Here is a 16,518-nt window from a genome sequence, read left to right on the forward strand (position 1 = left end):
TAACAGGATCGCTATCATTAAGGGCGTTTATGCTCGTTTGCTTGTACTGAAGAATCCCTCCCATTAATCTCTTTTTAGTCACAAAGAGTGATTCTTCTTCAAAGAACGGTAGTTCAGTTAAGCACTGATTCAGTTTATGTGCCAGATCATTACCGTCATGTTTCAGTAGTTATGAGGGCAAAAGTATGTTGAATCTCAAATGATAAATATTTTCTTCAGCAAACGTTCTCTTATGTCAGTCATAACGTGGTCCAATGTTGGAATAAAAACAACTCTTTTCCAATATGTCGTAGCATCATTATTATGATCGCAGTTTTCCCTGTGTCTTTGTCTGTATGTAAGACGAGGAACACTCATCTCCACGTCTAACTCTTCCATAACTGCCTTCGCCTCTTCAACAATACGAGCAAAGTGGCTATCAGCATTAGCCCTCATGCCGTCGTAAAACTTGAGCGTCGAATGTAATTTTGCTTTTGCCATTGCGACGTCCCGGCTAGGGTCTTGTAAGATTTTGCTGACTGGATATGTTATGCTCATGTCACTCAGTGTAAGCAGAGTGATAATAAACTAGCAGTTAGAGAGAGCTCGAACAAGAATATTGGCTTTGGCAGCCGTTGTTCTATCCCTCTAACACTATTTTTCTTTCAGAAATTTGCAGGCTGTTCCGCGATCAGCCACGAATTGAATAACAGCATCATGATGCTCAGCCCATCTCTTTTGAAAATGTGACTGCAGCGAGTGTTTTAGGTGACTCTTCAATGTTGCGAACCGCTTGCAAGACGCTGTAAAGGACGATACTACTTCTTCAATAGCACCAAGTGAGTTTCTCACACTTGTAACTTTGCAACTGCGACAGACAGGGAGGTTGAGCTGATGACTTCGACACGGTACTACTTGCGCGTTGATAGCTTTCTTTTTTATTGTAGCCACAGCTCCTTTCAGCTCTGACATATTAACTGAGCACCCATAACAGCCTATATCCACACAGTTTTCCACTGACAGAGAAAAACTTTCCATTCTCCTTAGAATCGTGGTACATAATACTTCACCAGTAAAGCTACGCATTTCATATTGACTCTCTTGAGGTTCGTCGTCAATGTTTCCACTACAATCATTGTCTTTATAGATGTTAACGAAGGCCAAAAATCTTTCGTGTAATTTTTTGTCACCATCAACATATTTTGCAGCTAAACTCAGTTGGACGATGTGATCTATGTCCGTAGTCTCATCGAAGATTATGTTGTAATAACGAGAATCTTTGATTTCCTCCAGTATTTTCGATGACATCACTATTTCATAGCATGAAATAAGTTCGTTACACATAGTTTTATTTATGTAAGTGGCGTTTGCTTTAGTGATATCAAGGTGATGCTTTAGTCCCAAGTCTCCATAATCCATTCTAAATCTTAGAAGAGCTCTAAGGTTTCCCTCGTTACTCACTATACTTTCACTACCATATTCGTTTTTTAAGCATCTATAGGCCCATGCAGAGAAATATTTTGCTTTCCGTGAAATGTGGTTGTTTTTATTGTAGGTACAAGACGGTCTCTGTTTTCCCTAATGCTTTCCATTCTCTGACTTGACAATTGATTTATGACCTCAAGTTCGCTGTTGTCTCGTGTGGCCAAAAATAATTTGCATCTGTTGTCGCTTCAACGTAGTACTTGAGCTGAGAGTGGGTCTAAATGGTTCAAATGGCTCTAAGCACTATGGGACGTAACACCTGAGGTCATGAGTCCCCTAGACTTAGAACTACAGTACTTCAACCTAACTAATCTACGGACATCACACACATCCATGCCTGAGGCAGGATTCGAACCTGCGATCGTAGCAGCCTCGTGGTTCCAGACTGAAGCGCCTAGAATCGCTCGACCACAGCGGAAGGCTGAGTTGGTCTCAAGGGCTAACTTTATTAATGGTTCAATCACAAATTTCTTGCCGATAATTGATTTCTTTCCTTCAACCACTTTATTATTCACAAAAACTGAACTGTTAATGCAAAGAAGTCCCTTTTTAACATGCAAAAACACCAGCCATGGATACTGTTCAAAGTGATTATCGTGCACTTGTATGCGTTCAACCCGTCCCCTATTGTTGTGCTCGGAAGTAGGAAAGATATAACCTTTTTCAGCTTTCCTTCGCGCTATGAGAAACTTGTGTTTTATGTCATCACTAATATTTCCTGACCCTAATATGTCTAAATAATTGCCTATATCCGTGGGTTGAAAGGAATCAGTCGATGAATTTTATTGTGGAAGCTTCGACGAAGTGCTGGGCTCTGCGTGAACATTCGGTGGTGTTTTTGCGGCTGAATGGTGACTGGAATCGTCAGATGTTTCTACTTTTCTTTTTCTTATTACATAGCGATCCCTTTTATTATATTGTTACGTCGTGGGTAAATTAGATGCAAATTATTCTCGAATGAACACTTTATTTGCACTGAAGAATGCAATACTACTACACTTAGCGCGGTCAAACTCCGCGTATTTCTAATACCACTAAGCACGACACTGACCAAAGTCCGTGGTAATAGCCAATAATCGCAGCTGTTCACTTTTTATCACTTCCAAGTTATCACGATGATTGTAACTTTCAAACTGACTACCTGGCAGCTATTCTGCTTCCCTTATATATGTGGTTCGGTTGTTTCGAGAACATTCGCTGCCAGAATGTTCGCTTCCAGACTTTTATGGAGTGTGAACAAATACCTACTGTGAAAGCGACAAGTCAGTATGTACCTTACGACGTTTAATATAAGAGCGAGTTTCCAATGATGACGCCATCTGGCAATTTATCTGTGTGGAACATTAATTATCGATTTCGTTCCTTTTTAGTGCATTCGGTAGAGAGCCTATATAGTGACAATCCGTTTTTAAGAATCTTCTCGAAAATCACTATTACCGGAGATACACGCATCAATAGTTTCCCATACCTAGCTCGTATTACGAGCTGGGTATGGCAAACTATTGTTACGTTATTAGTAAACATATTGTTACGCTTCTCATAACAATCTTTTTACTGAGAAATTACTATGAATTACTATTATTAATACTTCAAAATCAACTGATCACTCTCACTGTTGACTAATCTTCACACTTGCACTTGCTAGAACTAAGACTTTTTACTTATTCATTCTCGGGTGTTGATATTTCTAATTCTGAATGTAAACTAGCTTCCTATTCGACGAATAGTCCATATTTATAACGCTACGTATCGAAGGTTCTCTGTAGAAGAAAACAGTAGAATATTCTCAACTTTTCTCGAACAAATGCCAAACAGAATAACGTATCGAGATCGCTAGAAGGGCCGCGACTTTCCTCGTAGGTATGTGTTAGCTATCTGTGTACCAGACAGAAACGTATATGGCGTGTGCTACATAACTCGATAACTCGATCCATTCGAGTCGACTGACGAAAGAAACGGACGAATAGCGTGCGGGCTGACTGGCGGGGGTGGCGCGGGTGGCAATGCAGGCGGCTCCGCAAAGGGGAGGGGGGCGAGCATCCCAAGCGCCCCCCATATATATCCGCCATTGTTATAAAGGGGGTTAATGACGTCACTGCTACCAAATTTCACTAAAATTCAGCCCAGTGCCATCGTGGACGCATCACAAGATCGAAAGGTCGTCACACCCCCTCTCACACACATTTCACCCCTTATTTTGACTCTTCTGCGATGGAGATTAGAACCGCGACCTTTATCGCTGAAGTCACACGCTTTTCTTATGAGTGACACAGGAAAACATTCCAGACACACCGACTCTAAGAATCGGTATGGAAAAGCCGCAGGGTGTGACATAAAGAGCCTCAATGAAACCATCGCATCACAAGGTGTCATCCTTTGCACTATTACAGAGAAGGGCTGTACGCACCTTTATACGAAATTTCAAAAGCCTCGCAATGGGTTGGAATTACGGGGTTTCGAAAAAGTTATCCTTTTATTCTGTTGCGCAGTGTAGTTATGCAATACAAATGAGTCAAGATTAATGTAAGATGCCTGCAGCATTTATTGCATAAATAAACCTGATTTGCACCGACATCTTCGCCAGCTTCGACAAGATTACAAGGAATCTATCTGTTACTGAAAACAGTTTCTGAGTTGTTACTGACACAGCTCATTTAAAATTCCCTGGCAATTTAAGCATTTAGCTCCAGTATCACACATCTGTCGCATGGAATAAACGTTGAAGTCCGTTGCCATGTGTTTCGTGTTCTTTGCACACAGGTTGCTTCCTCCAGGTATGTGAAACACACAAGGGCTCCGATTTACAATTCGCAACACTGATATGCACCTCAAATTATAACGCACAGATCTCCATGCTTCTACCTAATAAATATGAATGTATAACCAGTAGTTTTTAAGATCAGACTTATACTGAAAATGATATATTATAAAATAATAAAAACCGTTTCAGGTACCATATTTTTCGATTGAATTAATTTCAAACATCTTTTGAACTCACGTACTGATGTCAGTGCATAACATAAAAAGTCATGCTATTTCGGCCAGGCAGATATACATTGTCACATTCTACCTTTTTTGAGTTTCTTCTAAATGCATTCCACTATGAAGGAATCATCGGAAATGAAATGTGATTTAGCCCATAGCTATGTATAATAAACTAGTTGAAAATGGAAAATAAGTATACTGGAACACTGATGTTGCATGAATGAAGGTTCATTCGCATCTCGCACAAGTTGTATACTTCTTTATCACAATCATAAGATCACATACTCACAGTCAGATTGTTCTAGAGAACAGTTTTTGTTTCGTGTACAGCTAACACTAACAATAAGGCAGTGCATAGAGACGATAGCATATCCGAGAGCGCTCATGCGCTGCTTCCTGGACTCGGGTCGGCTCGCCGGCCCTGGATCGAATCCACCCGGCGGATTCACGACGAGGGCCGGTGTGTCGGCCAGCCTGGATATGGTTTTTAGGCGGTTTTCCACATCCCACTAGGTGAATACCGGGCAGGTCCTCACGTTCCGTCTGAGTTACATGACTCGCAGACATTTGCACTATTTCATGGTTTACACTAGACGCAGACAGCTGGGGTACACTGAGTCCGAGCCCGTGGGGTCCGGGGTGGCAGCAGGAAGGGCATCCGGCCACCCCTTCAAATTAACCTTGCCAAATCCGTTGTAACCACGCCGACCCTGCGAAAACTGCGAGACAAAGGCATAAGAAGAAGAAGGAAAGAAGAGATGATAGCATATGAATCAGATGTTAAGGTAGTCCGGGCTCGACCACATGTTCTCCCATCATGGCACACGTATGTTCAATGGGAAAAGAAGGTTTAACAACCTGTCGATGAAAAGATCATTGTAGACGGAGTGCAAGCTCAGATGGCTATGCTGTTTCAAAGAAAACCTCCTATCAATCATTTTAAGTGATTTAGGGAAACAGCAAACAGCGGATAGCCAGATGGGGATTTGAACAAATATCTTCCTGAACAGGAGTGCAGCAGCTTACAGTAGTAGGCGTGGCAGGTATGAGAACAAAGAGCCCATTGTTCTTGCATGAGGTCACTGGACACCTTTCCCCCTATCCTCTCATACCCTCCCTAACTCCCCTTGGTATGAGGTGAGGTCACTAAACAACAGTACCCTTTCATGAAGAAAGGGTCTATTGTGTATATTTTGAATCTTAATAAAATTTTAAAAACTCAAAAAAATTGCTTTATTCGGTGATTACTTCAGTTTTCAGTCATAATAAATAACATAGAAATTACTGTAAAATTTTAAAAATGGACAGAATTAATTATTAATTTCAAATGTATTTAGGAATTGTTTTATTTTTTTCTTAACACGTAACAAAAAAGTAGAATAAAGTTTTCAATGGCTTGAGTGATTTTGGGTCCTTAAATAACAAATCTTTTTGATATCAGGTATAAAAACGGAAAGTTGAATTGTAATATATGGTGCAGTGTCAAGCCTGTTTCTAAACTCTGTATTCATTGAAGCATAATAAGAAAATCCTGGTTCACAACAATCTCCAGTTGTAAACGGAAGTAAAACAATAATAGCTTGTTTTGATAAGATCAAATATTCTTCTAATAAATTCGCCCAGAAACTTTGTAATGGCATATCTTTGTGAGTTTGCTTTAAATCTGAATCACTCTTTAAGTCCATTAGTTATTTCATAGTCTCTTACACTTAAGCCTGCTGGCTTGGCTGCTACAGAAAACTGATTTCAAACTCAGGAGTTATGCTCACTAATCGCTGGAGAATATTGCAAAAGAATTTGTTCAAAATCATGTAAGTGGTCTATAAGTAGCTCAGAAACTTCATCTATTTTAAAATTGTTTTCATCCACACATTCATGAAAAGTGGAAAAGTAATTAAAATGTTTGCATGAACTGAAGATATCCAAAATATTGGTTTTCTCTTAAAAGGTGTGATTTTGTCTCATGTATTAAAAACTGTAGCACTCCTCCTCTACAATGACAAGTCAGTTTCTCTGCACTTTGTAAAAACTTCTACCATATGTATGGGTGTTAACAATCGTAAGGGTTTCTTAAAAATTCAATACAGTGTTGTACTGAATTATTTTACGCATTACAGAAGGTTGACAGTCTTAAATTTCTGGGATTACAACTTGATAATAAATTCAGTTGGGAGGAGCACACCACAGAACTGCAGAAACGCCTTAACAAATCTGTATTTGCAATTCGAGTGTTAGCAGACATAGGCGACATAAAAATGAAAAAGCTTGCATACTTTGCCTACTTTCATTCCATAATGTCATGTGGTATAATATTTTGGGGTAACTCTTCAAGTAAAACAAAAGTTTTCAGAGTCCAAAAGCGTGTAATACTTATTATTTGTGGAGTAAATTCACGGACGTCCTGTAGAAACCTCTTCAAAGAACTGGGTATACTATCTACTGCCTCTCAGTATATTTACTCCTTAATGAAATTTGTCCTAAATAATATATCTCTTTTTCCAACAAACAGCTCAGTTCATACATACACTACCAGGAACAAAAATGATCTGCACAAGGACTTAAAAGCACTTACTTTAGTTCAAAAAGGGGTCCACTACTCAGGAACACTCATCTTCAATAATTTGCCAGCAAACATAAAAAAATTAGTTACAAATAAAGATCAGTTTGAAAGGAGCCTGACAGACTTACTAGTGGCCAACTCCTTCTACTCCATTGACGAATTTTTTAATAGAAACAAATGATGTATTATATATATTCATACTATTAGTATTGTAATTTCAGCTTTAAAAAAAAAGTTGACATGTTCCACATCCACGAGGATCTCCTCAGCACGGATCTATGGAACGAAAGACTAATCTAATCTAATCTATTATGATGTCTGTAAAGCGTCAATAGTGCTTTTCCTCTGGATAGCTATCCCACTTCTGGATGTAGTAGAAGTTTGTCGTGTTCGTTACCCATTCTGCCACGCAAAATTTGGTTGAGATTTTACATAGTTTATCATTTTGACCACATCATCCATTACATATTTTAAATCAGTAATCTTTTTTGTTACTATAACTTGCCTATGCAAATTTAAGTGACTAATTTTACTATAAATTTACCATTGAGTTTTTAATTACACATTCTGTTATTTTAGGTAAGACAGGTGTATTATTTATTGGTTGGTAAGTTCCGGGACCTTCCTGCTGCCTCCCTTGAAAATAGTGATCACTTAATTATTTTTTTAAAAATGTCGGGAATATTCCTTCTTCCATGATTAAGTCTATGGGAAAAGTCAGAAGCTTTAACACCCACTGCAAGCAGAATTTAATTAGTCTATTAGAAATTCCTTCTAATCCCTCAGTATTTTTTGTTTTTTAATTGGTGTATAATTTTTACTAATTCGGATTCATATGTTGAGAGAAGGGACAAACTTTTTGTCTCATGAGGAGTACTTTGTATGCATTTTGTGTTAGGAGAGTTCTACTTTATTGATTTGCCCACTACCTCAACATAAGGTTGATATAAAATATTACTGACTTCTTTAGGGTTCTTGATTACCTTCTTACTTTTTTATAGTTATGTTCGCACTGTTGTTCGTGTCAACACCTCTTCTTTTGTGTGTGACCACGTAGTCTTTGTGATATTATTATAAACTGTAATTTCGTTGATGTGGTAATTAGATTTGGTTTCTTTTATCAGTTTCTCAAACGATCTCTTCTTGCCTCTATAGGAATCACAGTTTGCTTGCGTTTGCTGTGTTTCAGAATGTGTAGATCACTGTCAATACCGACAACTAACAACAGAAGGATATTATTGCATAAAAAAAGGCTATATCGGAAGGGGAAAATGTAATAAACGAGATCACAACACGTTGCAACAACACATTCTTTAGCGCTCTGGGAGAACTGACACAACACACAGAACAGAAAGCACGCACACGCACAAGAACCACCTCCCCATGAGACACAGAGACATAAATAAGGAATAGAAGTCATCAGAAAAAAAATGGTTCAAATGGCTCTGAGCACTATGGGACTTTATATCTGAGGTCATCAGTCCCCTGGAACTTAGAACTACTTAAACTTAACTAACCTAAGGACATCACACACATCCATGCCCGAGGCAGGATTCGAACCTGCGACCGTAGCAGTCGGCGGGTCCAGACTGACGCGCCTATAACCGCTCGGCCACACCGGCCGGCCAGCCAGTCATCAGAACTTCCACTACAGTGTTCATAGCCTTCTCGCAACATGTGATACATTTCTCGCGACATACGCGAGCAGCAAGATGGCATAATGTTCAAAATGGTTCAAATGGCTCTGAGCACTGTGGGACTTAACATCTACGGTTATCAGTCCCCTAGAACTTAGAACTACTTAAACCTAACTAACCTAAGGACATCACACAACACCCAGTCATCACGAGGCAGAGAAAATCCCTGACCCCGCCGGGAATCGAACCCGGGAACCCGATGGCATAATGTTTCGGGTGATGAATGAAGTACGAAAGTTATGTTTTTCTGTGTATACAAGTAGCTGCAAACCGTCCAACAAACGTGAGTACACGACAAACTAAGTAACAACCTAGTACACACCAAAACTGTGTCCACAACACTACCGCAATCCTAATTGTATAACGATGACATACGTACGCCGCTCATACAGTTGCAGATGACATGCTGCATGCCGAGAAAAACCGCAACAAAAAACACAGAAAATATGCCGCAAACAACGACAACAATCTTAAACCTACGCTGTAATTCATTATGGTGTCCGGTATTATGAAAGTATTCTCAGAAAACAATATTTAAAAAACAAACAACACAAATGTAATAATGTTTTACAGTGTTTTACAACTATGCTATTTTCTGCATGTGTTAAATTTAAAGAACCCTCTGTTGATGGTGATATTTATCATTGAAACTGGTTTTCGGAATAAATAAATAACAAAAGTGTTTTGCATTTAGGCGGACTCACAGTTCCCGTATTGTTGTTTTTGTATGCAAACACGGACCAATGGAATAGTTCTAAGATAAAATTTGCGAACATTCTGTGTAGGAGCCATCATTTTCTGCGACGCTTAAGTGACACTGTTACACTCAATGAATTTAGGATCACAGTAGTCACGGAAGTCTTCGCATAGCTCACTTATACTGCACAATCTACGTTTATATTTACAGGTTAACACACTCTCGATTTTATACTGGCAGCCATACTTCTACAGTCAGTTATAAGCAAACTGATATTAATTAATATTGGGGAATAGAAGGTGTTCTGTTTAGTTTCTCTGAATTGGGGAACCTACCAATAGTTAATTTTCATTATTTCATAGCATTCATTCAGAGAGATAAGGTCGTGGGGTGCCATATTTTAATTTTATGGGCTACTAATTACACTGAGCGAAGCAAAGTTTCCTGTACACAATTATCATTTCACGACATTATTGTAACGGACTCGATCAAATAACAGAAAGCGTTTTCTGAAGGCAGATATGAATTAAAGCAAAAATGTATATATCGGTCCCACATATCTGCTGTCCATCCAACATCATGGCTAAAAGAGTAAGAAAATATGAAAGAGCAATTATTATTGCCACTCCAACATTAATCTACTTTAGTTCGGATCAGTTTATCAGCCCACTCGTTTTACATATACCGATCACAAGTGGGGCAATGAAGCTCAACTTAGCAATGCGAATGCAATGATTTGATTAATTTTAATCAATAAAATAACACGTACTTTCTTGTTACTTAACGTCTTTTTCACGTAGATTAGTGGGCCTCACAATTTAGACGTCAGTTTTCTGAAGGCTTAAGAAGTATTTTACTGGCTTATTTTAGCCAGATTTATGAAGAACGTATCAGAGGCACTTTCAACAATTTTGTGCTGTCGCGATAACTGTACCTTTGCTGCGCAGAACCCTGGAAACAGATAAAAGAGAACCAAACCGATTACAGTGATGCAGTGAAACGATTTGCTGTTTTTTTCATTCTGTGCCGAAAAGACAATCGCGCCACACAGAACAGCTGTTTTTCAGGATATTGCATTACAGAGACATTATTGTTGAAATATGGTGCTTATTTGTAGTAATGATTATGAAATGAGATATATAGAGGCTGTTGTCACTCAGTTATTCCATGAGTAGAGGCGGGATGACATTTTGAATATCTATTTAACATGCAGGCAGGCAGGTAACCACACTGTTAGATCTCATGGTTTCGCAGTTGTTCCAACAATGACGACTTCCAACCTCTACCGACCATTACTAATAAGAGGAAAATACCAAGTTCATGGTTAGCACAGCATAATTTGTTCATAAAGAATATAAAATGGAAAAATTTCTAATATTGTTGGTAATCATGCACACATGAAGTTTTATGGCACCAACAGTGGACCGTTATGAAATCTATATCTGCCAAATTAGTATCGTCAAAATTTCGAAAAAATATCGACATATTATTGATAATTTTTTGCAAAGCACTTACTCACTTTCTGCTGGACACCAGTTCGTCATTCGTACGCCTTAGAGGATTAGGGTCTTCTTTGTAAATATTAACAAGCCTATAACTAAATTCTGGTTTATTAAGAAAAATTTTTTATAACCAAACAGAGAAACATTAGAGACATTTTACTTCATTTCCTATTCGTTATTTACGGAATTTTATACAATAGAAGAAACGAGACTAACTGGTATGACGAGCAGGATGTGAAGTAAACGAACCACAATCACACTGTCGTGTACATATTGTACAGAATAGAGGGGTGTCAGGGGTATATGTCCCAATATTTTCATTGGTGACTGAGGAGAGTGTACTGAACAACATTAATCAATATTTACATAATTTGCAGGCTAATAGTTTAGCTATTAGGAGTAGCATGTTTTTAGATTAGTTAGTACCTCATGTGGCAAGAGTAAGTGCTTAATGCTTATTTTCCACTGGGCAGCAGATCAGGTGTTAAAGTGTGGTGGACACAAAACGGACAATCTATGCTGATAGGCATACTCCACTGAATAGTGTAGTTGCGACTGTGCAGAAACATCACATAGTAAATTATGGACGCGTTTGCGATAAGACTGTTAGACGCAGAGAAAAAACAACTAATACACATACTAAGGTACCGATGACCACAGGCTCTGCACTTATGCTCCTAACACCCCGTATATTCATTCGCGTACACAAACCTATGAAAAATGGTATCTGCTACTAACCCACGTGCATGTACAGTAAGGAAGACGTGTTAGTTGTCACAAGGGGCTAGTTAGCACATACATTCTGTTTACTGCCACCCTGGAATTAGACCATTGTCATCACGCTAGTGAGGAGTGCGTGTAAAGGTACACCATCGACCCACTCCACCCTAACTCCAGTCTGCTTGGAAGCATCACGAAAGGAGGGCTCCCGTCTCATCGTTTTTCTGACTGGTGAATAAATTTTTTCTTCATAATCTGCTGTTCATTAAAAGAGAAATAATTTCTGAACAAAATAAGTAAATAAACATCACGCCAGAAGAAATTCGTTATTTCCCTACAGCTGGACAACAACAGCATTCCAATCTTGGCCTAAGAAAAGGTGGTTATCGGTATTATAACTCCCCAAGAAAAGTTGATCTGAATTTTCTTCTATCGATTCCGATGACAGTGTGTCAGATATTAGCTATGCCGAAAATGACGACAAATTTACCTTCCTTAATGATAGTTGAGACGCTAAACAACCTTTCCACGGCGATGTGATTTCACCCTAAGCCTCCTACCTAGATGAAGGTGAGAGTTCTCATTTGACATTTCCCACTAATCCTGGAGAACCTCAAAAGAATTCCAACAGGACACATCGAACAGGACCAGCAACGAGTCCTCCACAAACTGAAGGCCCTCCTAATCACACTAAATCCATGTAAATGACTGTTTTGGAGAAGTACCATGCCCACCACTACCCTGGAAATATTGTCGAAAGAGATGAAAATGAGATTCTTGCGCCCATCATGATAAGAAGGGGATAACTGGAGCTGTTCAGATGAGAATGATACAGTTTGATACAATCGAAGTAAAATTGTGTAGAAATTGGATCTATCAGTTCAAACCGACCACATTTCTGGTCGATGTAGAACACTGAACTAATTCTGTTTGAACAACTGTAGGTAGCTATAATAAGAAGAATTTATTTTTTTGAAGGATTCATTATTTGTTCACACATGTAATTTCATAGTGTTGTGTATACATTCAAGCAGGATTTGTTTTGTTCAAGTCTTATTTCTTCAGGGTTATTCTTTGAAAAGAAAGTTTCTTCAAGTTTTGATAGAATAAAATGTTTTTCCCGAAAATTACTGTTCTAAGTATCCTTATGCATGTGAGCTTATTCCATCCTGTCCCTAGGGATATACGAACCAATCCCACCTGGGGTTAGATGATATAGTTGCAAGTTTTTAGGGAAAGTGTTTTGGGATTACCCAGACACGTATTCAGTTAATGGATTCTACATGCTATTATAGCTGAAAAGTTAAGCTATCCTCTGCATTCACATGTATCTCGTGAATTACTGAACAAAACAATATAAAATTGAAACACCGAGATCTATGGTGTCTAGCCTCAGTCTCCACTATAAATTCTCTCACTATCATCCAAGTGATTAGCATCAGAGCAGCAGGGTGCTGATCCCATCCCCACAGATGAACCTTTTGTCATCACAACAGGAGACACCTACTTTCAGTAACAGTGCAGTAAGTACTTCAAGCTCTTGCAGCTGAAAGACTACTTGGCACACCAGGTGCGGAGGTTGAGACAGAATATTGCCAACACACTCGAGTAGACATTCCTTGTAATCTTCAACAGTTAAAGTTTTTGAGGCCATGCGATGCATACCCTTAACGCATCTTTGGGTGATTCCATCATCAACACCTGTTGTCACAAGCCAACCCCCACATACTTTCACCCCTTCAAAGGAAGGGGCAACATTGATAATTATCATGTGTGTTTAAGAGACATCAATAATAATAATAATAATAATAGTAATAATAACAGTAATAATAACAATAATTTCCAGTACTTATGTGAAGAATCATTGACATTGGTGTAGCCACATAGGTATTTCAGCCATTCATCATGCTCAATACTAATCACAATATTGGCTTTTAATATTCTCTCTTGTTCAATGTGAGCAGGTGTGATATCATTGAGATTAATGGCTTCCAATATTCCTTTGGCTCGACATAAGCATCAGTCTCAATGTAAGTAGGTGTGTCATCGATAGCAGCTGAAACATAAAAAAAAAGAATATCTCGTAAGTAATGCATGCAAGTGTCAATTTTTATTGTAAAAATATCAGTTACATACATATGACAGGAGCACATTCATATGTGAAGATTTATGCATCTAACCTAAAATACGTGAGTTTTTCTTGCGCATTTCATGTAAGAGTAATACACACACACACACACACACACACACACACACACACACACACACACGCAGATGGGTCATATGCAGTATATACCTCTTCTTGTACTCAACTTGATATATTGCTGGTGGTGGAGTGGTGAGAACTTATTCATTCCCATGGCTGCAATCTCACTGAAAAATTCTGGAAGAAAGGAAAGCATTACATTGGATAACCATCTTATTATTATCCACACAAACACACAAACACACACACACACACACACACACACACACACACACACACATATATATATATATACACTCCTGGAAATTGAAATAAGAACACCATGAATTCATTGTCCCAGGAAGGGGAAACTTTATTGACACATTCCTGGGGTCAGATACATCACATGATCACACTGACAGAACCACAGGCACATAGACACAGGCAACAGAGCATGCACAATGTCGGCACTAGTACAGTGTATATCCACCTTTCGCAGCAACGCAGGCTGCTATTCTCCCATGGAGACGATCGTAAAGATGCTGGATGTAGTCCTGTGGAACGGCTTGCCATGCCATTTCCACCTGGCGCCTCAGTTGGACCGGCGTTCGTGCTGGACGTGCAGACCGCGTGAGACGACGCTTCATCGAGTCCCAAACATGCTCAATGGGGGACAGATCCGGAGATCTTGCTGGCCAGGGTAGTTGACTTACACCTTCTAGAGCACGTTGGGTGGCACGGGATACATGCGGACGTGCATTGTCCTGTTGGAACAGCAAGTTCCCTTGCCGGTCTAGGAATGGTAGAACGATGGGTTCGATGACGGTTTGGATGTACCGTGCACTATTCAGTGCCCCTCGACGATCACCAGTGGTGTACGGCCAGTGTAGGAGATCGCTCCCCACACCATGATGCCGGGTGTTGGCCCTGTGTGCCTCGGTCGTATGCAGTCCTGATTGTGGCGCTCACCTGCACGGCGCCAAACACGCATACGACCATCATTGGCACCAAGGCAGAAGCGACTCTCATCGCTGAAGACGACACGTCTCCATTCGTCCCTCCATTCACGCCTGTCGCGACACCACTGGAGGCGGGCTGCACGATGTTGGGGCGTGAGCGGAAGACGGCCTAACGGTGTGCGGGACCGTAGCCCAGCTTCATGGAGACGGTTGCGAATGGTCCTCGCCGATACCCCAGGAGCAACAGTGTCCCTAATTTGCTGGGAAGTGGCGGTGCGGTCCCCTACGGCACTGCGTAGGATCCTACGGTCTTGGCGTGCATCCGTGCGTCGCTGCGGTCCGGTCCCAGGTCGACGGGCACGTGCACCTTCCGCCGACCACTGGCGACAACATCGATGTACTGTGGAGACCTCACGCCCCACGTGTTGAGCAGTTCGGCGGTACGTCCACCCGGCCTCCCGCATGCCCACTATACGCCCTCGCTCAAAGTCCGTCAACTGCACATACGGTTCACGTCCACGCTGTCGCGGCATGCTACCAGTGTTAAAGACTGCGATGGAGCTCCGTATGCCACGGCAAACTGGCTGACACTGACGGCGGCGGTGCACAAATGCTGCGCAGCTAGCGCCATTCGACGGCCAACACCGCGGTTCCTGGTGTGTCCGCTGTGCCGTGCGTGTGATCATTGCTTGTACAGCCCTCTCGCAGTGTCCGGAGCAAGTATGGTGGGTCTGACACACCGGTGTCAATGTGTTCTTTTTTCCATTTCCAGGAGTGTATATATATATATATATATATATATATATATATATATATATATATATATATATTCAGCATCATTCAGTAAAAGTGAGGATTTTCCCCCGTCCCCTTCTGCATAATGGGCACACCTGCCAGCAGCATCGTAGTCCTCGTAGTGCTACATTTCGTCTTTGTAAATTTAATCTCGGTGCGGACTGTAAAACAAGTGATATCTCCTGGCAAAGCATGTCGTATATATAGACTACTGGATCTTGCCTATGAGGTGGAAAGTCTGAGTCAAAAGAGATAAGAACACCATGTGCAGCTGTTTTTGTGAATCCACCAGCAGATAAATTATTTTTCCCCTTCCTACCGAGTTCCATAAGTACTGGCAGCAGGGATCAAAAACTGCAATAAGAATGTGTGGTGCCTCTGCCAGAGTGACACTATCTCATGTTCTACTGCCTTGCTAGCAGTGGCAGCAGTGTTCTACCGATATCACATTAAATTTATTACAGTCCAGTGACACAGCAGGATGTAAAGTTGCCAGGACAGCATATGCGTAAGTATCAATGGCGCTATGTCATAGCTGCTATCAGCATCATATTTGTTACTGCTTGTTATCTCATCACGTACAAATGAATGCGTCCTGCAGTAGCCAGGAATGGTTGGTGAAGCTATCATTACCGTTCAAGAGACAGTACCACATGCACACGACTTGGCGACTGGCACAGCCAGCCTCTCCCTGGCCCTCTGCAGCCACAGCCAAAACCACAGCTCGTTCCACAGAGGGTGTGCCTCTATTAGTATACAGAAAGGTGATCATGAAGAACAGTGAATGCTTCCTGAATGAGGTATGTATATCAATTCGCATATTAAATAATGGGATTTTTCTACAAACAAGGTGACTCAGGTAAGTTCAAAATGGTTCAAATGGCTCTGAGCACTATGCGACTCAACTTCTGAGGTCATCAATCGCTTAGAACTTAGAACTAATTAAACCTAACT

The sequence above is a fragment of the Schistocerca serialis genome, chromosome 3 (genome assembly GCF_023864345.2).
Source record: "Schistocerca serialis cubense isolate TAMUIC-IGC-003099 chromosome 3, iqSchSeri2.2, whole genome shotgun sequence".
Taxonomy (NCBI): Eukaryota; Metazoa; Arthropoda; class Insecta; order Orthoptera; family Acrididae; genus Schistocerca; species Schistocerca serialis.